The sequence below is a fragment of the Trachymyrmex septentrionalis genome, unplaced genomic scaffold (genome assembly GCF_001594115.1).
Source record: "Trachymyrmex septentrionalis isolate Tsep2-gDNA-1 unplaced genomic scaffold, Tsep1.0 scaffold52, whole genome shotgun sequence".
Lineage (NCBI taxonomy): Eukaryota > Metazoa > Arthropoda > Insecta > Hymenoptera > Formicidae > Trachymyrmex > Trachymyrmex septentrionalis.
The window spans coordinates 1,601,012-1,605,800 of NW_017305694.1; the positions used below are offsets into that span (position 1 = coordinate 1,601,012).

Sequence of the window (4,789 nt, forward strand, 5' to 3'; positions counted from 1 at the left end):
AGCGCGGCGTCTTGAAGTGTCGACGTCAGAGATGGAAAAATTCGAGAGAAAAAGTTTTTCATCCTTGGCGAACGTTGCTCAAAATGTTTTCTCTTTAAATACGTTCTTTAAATGCGTTCTTTCAGTCCGTTATGACGTTGTGTGATAAATCTTTGAACGTTCTGCCTGACGATGATCCGAAAAAAATTTGAGAGCATTGTTCAGAATCATGTTATACATTGTTAAATTCATAATGTCAGATTACATCCAATTTGAGTTTTATTTTTAATCATTTCTATAAATTATTATCATTCCTACTCAACATGTTGTTAATTTATTTAAAATAATGGCATTGAATAATTTAACTTAAGAACAATACAACGATAAAAGAGGGCAAATAAGAGTCGATTCTTCCAAACGTTAAGTATAAAAAATTGTTAATGCGAAATTAAATACATACATACATAATAAAATACTGAGATATAATGCATTGTGTTTTATTATGTATGTATATATTGTGTCTGATATCTTTTATTCGTTGGATATTATTTAAGCTACATTATACGTGAAATAAAATTCGTGGTAAAGATGCTTAATTAAATAGAATCAAATATATAATAGAAAAAGGGCTAAGAGCAACAGCGGGTTATTGGTTGCTATCATTTATACAATAAGTTCCAATGACAAATTATTTCTAAAAAACGTTTAACGAAAAAGACGTGTCTCTTAATTTCAGTATAATTTAAATATGTGTCTTTATCGTTAAACATTTTCCAGAAATAATTTTAATTTGTCATTAGAATTTATTTATTTAACATTGAAAATGATCTAGTTAATGGTCGAAACGTCTATTGTTTTATGAAATTTTAAGAATTATTAAATGATAGCAACTCGCTTAATTCATAATAACCTGCTGTTGTTCTTAGCTCCTTTTCTATTATATAATATATTTAATTATATGTGAAAACTAACTGATTTCATCGGGATTCATTTTTCCATATAATTAGTGCGGAGTCCTTTTATACATTAAAATATAGTAGGTATATACTAGATCCATTCAATGAACCGCTCGAATACGCATAATTTATTGTTGATGTAGATTCATCATAGTGAAGGAGCTGATTAAAATCCGTAAAGAGTGTCAGAGTATACGTTAATATGGATGTTGTTTACTTGAAACTAACCACAGAAATGGATTCATTTACATTTCGATATGGAAATTAAAAATAATAAAATATTATATAACTCAAAGAATTATATTAAGCTTCTTTGATATCTGACAGTGTAACTTAATTCATACAATTCTATGCAGCATGCTATACCAATTGAATATCTTCCAATCGATTATATTAGTTAATTTAATGTCCGTTTCTACCAGTGTAGATCGACTTTAATCTCGGTTTAACTTATTCTGTTCATCTTTTTTTAATTCTTAGAAAGGATGAAAAGTAAGTTGAATCGAGATTAAAGTTAATCTACATTATTAAATTTATATAAGGTTAGATTATACCCATTTGAGTTATTTTTAATCATTTTTCTAGGTCGCCACTGCTTCTGTCCAACATTTCGTTAATTTGACTAAAACAATGAACTTGAACAGTTGAATTCGAAATATTTTTTACTTAAATTTTTTAATTTATTATTTATCAAGCATTATAGTATGGACGTTTACTTTGAAACTAATTACAGAAATGAATTGATTTACATTTTGACACAGATGAAAGTTATAAAAATGTTATTTAAAGATTAAAAATATTATTCAAGGGATTGCGTTAGAGCATAATTTTCACAATTTCGGCATTAGATTTTTTAAACAATTAATTATTAGAGGAAAGCCTTCTATTATGAGATAGGTGCCTAATATTAGATAGCGGCGTTTCTGCTAAACTAATAAACGTTATCTATAGATTCCACCATGAATTTATTGCTCTTGGATTGAAAATTATTTAGTGGAAATTACTTATTATTAGATCATGCCTGTAGTAGTCGTTGCAAAAAAAAGATTTTAGAATTTGGATGTCTTCAAGTTTCGTTGAGATGAACCTTTAAATCTCGTTTATTATTTAATAAATAAATAAATTCTTTATATAGTGATATAAAGTAAGATCGTATAGAAAAATTATTTAGTAATAGAAAAATACGGGATATGTTAAATTGCTTAATTAGAGATGTTAGATTTGATGATCGTAAAACTGATATAAGGCGTGGAAATCCTAATATAAAATACGTAATATGAGGGTATTTCTAATATGAAATAACCTATGCTCCTATGTCATAGTAAAAATCGTTGCTGAAGTATAAATGTTATTGTATAATAATAAAACAAACAATCGGAATGAACACGGAGTATCTATTTCTGCGATGCTTGGTTCCAACTACCTGAAGACGAGTCTTATAGGTACAATGCATCATTTACTCATTTTGCGCGCGCACTGGCTGTGTTTGTTATTTTAGAAACATTAAATAAAATTTTTTAATTGCAATATTGACGTACTTTACGTTTTATTATCGATTTCTCGAAGCATCTCATATTAAGAGTACAATTTTTTGACTTTGCGATTTGCTCACTTTTTACATTTCTTTAATTTATAAAAAAAAAATAAAATTTGAATTAAATTTCACATAACATTATATTAAAGCTTATTAAATTTCTTTCAAAATGACTTATTATTTTTTAAAATTCTGTCCATAGATTTTTAGCATTTATCCAAAATAAACTCGGTCTCTCATTATAGGAGCCTTTCCTCTATAATTAAAATATAATAGAGAGAATTTTTCCCTACATTTTTATACCAGTAATGGTTCTATACACTGTATAGTTTCTTTGCAATAAATGAAATGCTGCATTGTAGTTAACTTGCCTCGAAATGTGGGGTAAATTGATACATATCACAGTATAAATTGTTTCTATGATAAACTCTATATTAAACTATAAACTCTATAATAAAAACATAATAGAAAAGTAATAGAAATAAAAATTAGATAGTAGATATGTATTTTTTAGTAAGAATTATATCTTTTAATGTTATTTTGTAATAATCAAATAGCAAAATGTTGTCACAGAAAAATAAGTATAAATTATTTTAATGCTTCCTCATTTTAATATAGAAATATTAAATACAAAGTGTTTTGTCAGAGTTAAATTATAATTAAATGTTCACACGTGCGATACAGCGAATTAACTTAACCTTTTCTCACGATATGAGCCAACACACCCCCATTCCTGCACACGTCCGATTTTAATCATTTTATTATAACAAATTACCATCGTTACTCAAATAACGTATTGTATACTAACAAACACTTTTCTTTTAACTAATAATACATCGCTTAGATTTGTTTTCACAAATCGAGGGACATTAATACGAAATTATGAAATGCTAAAAAATTTACTTGTGATCCACTCTTGAATCAGACTTTTTTCTTTTTCTCTTGTAATACTTGTTTGATTTAAACGAAACTTATAGGGAGAAGTTAGTATCTATGTTGTAAAAGAAATATTTTGCGGTAACTTTTCCATTGTTTCCTTTATCATATTGTTAATACATAAACAGAACGCAATGCCTATTTGCTTCTTATGCCAACGAGCCCCGGTCAGTCCGGTCTTCACATTGTTCCTTTGATATATCTACATAACAGTAAATATTGTATTGATGGAAACAAGCATGATTGAGATAAACTAATGGCGTATTTTTTAGCTATTCTCGCTCGATCAATACATCGTTACTATTCGAATGTTACAGTATACTCGCCCTCATTATTGATAAACACACAGACACACAGAGTTGCACTTCAGGACATGTCGCTTTCTGCACGTTATCTGTCATTATTGAAGCGCGAGTGGATCTCATTTTAACGTTGAAATTATGCAGTCTCGTTCGTGGCTTGATAAAGAACGAGCATATGAACGTTGGCTCTACAACGGTAGTTTTCCCGATTCCATTAATAGTTCTCGACCGCGCTGTTCTACGTCGCGAACTCTTCGCGGAGCAGTCATTCCAGGCGGATGTACTATCGCGCTATAGAAAGCCACTACTGTCCACGTTTTATTAACGAAAATAATTGACATTCGATACGAAAATCACAGTAATCGAATATGGATATTGATCGCGAGCTCACGTCATTACATGAATTTTCATCGTGACGGTTGTAAGGAAAATTCATGACGCTGATTATATCTACTGTATATCTGAATGATTGAAAAGCCATTTCTGTCATTAAATTGCACTATTCAATTTCTACTCTATCTATTAATTTCCACTATTCAATTTTTAGTATTAATTTCTAATATCAATCAATTTCTCGTATGAATTTCTATCCGTAATTCAATATTTGACTTGTTTTAATCACAATGATATTATTTAAATTTACTTATTATTTATACTAAGAGAAAAGTGTTTGGTATTTATGGCTATAATTGATAGAATAACTATGGTTATAGAAAAGCTCCGTTTTTATTGAGCTGTTAATTATTAAAGGAGTAACAATAATCCAATTTCTTAAGTTAAATAACATTTTGTGTTATTTTAACTTTCATGTATGTCAAAATAAATCAATTTATTTCTATTATTTTTATTTTAAAATAAACAACATTCATATTAATGTATGCACTTAATAAGTAATAAATGAATTTTAATTAAAATTTAATACATTTTCTTAGAGTTTAATTGTTTAATTCCTTTGTTTTAATAAATTAATAACATATTGAGTAGAAGCAATCTATAGAAATGATTAAAAATGATTTAAATTAAGTTTAATTTGACATTATGAATTTAATAAGTTAGTAATAATAATTGTCTTTATAGAGTTC

The 4,789-nt window shown here is 27.7% G+C and overlaps 2 protein-coding genes across 2 annotated transcripts in view; both read left to right on the forward strand.

The window, feature by feature from the left end:
* LOC108751855 (ubiquitin-conjugating enzyme E2 H) overlaps positions 1-4,789 on the forward strand; it is a 53,533-nt gene that overhangs the window by 37,149 nt on the left and 11,595 nt on the right. The gene's annotated exons all lie outside the window — the stretch shown is intronic.
* Positions 3,257-4,789, forward strand: part of LOC108751856 — a 14,630-nt gene continuing 13,097 nt past the window's right edge. The window contains exon 1 of the mRNA XM_018492323.1: positions 3,257-3,267. The gene's annotated coding sequence lies outside the window, so the exon portion shown is untranslated. The remainder of the gene's footprint in view (positions 3,268-4,789) is intronic.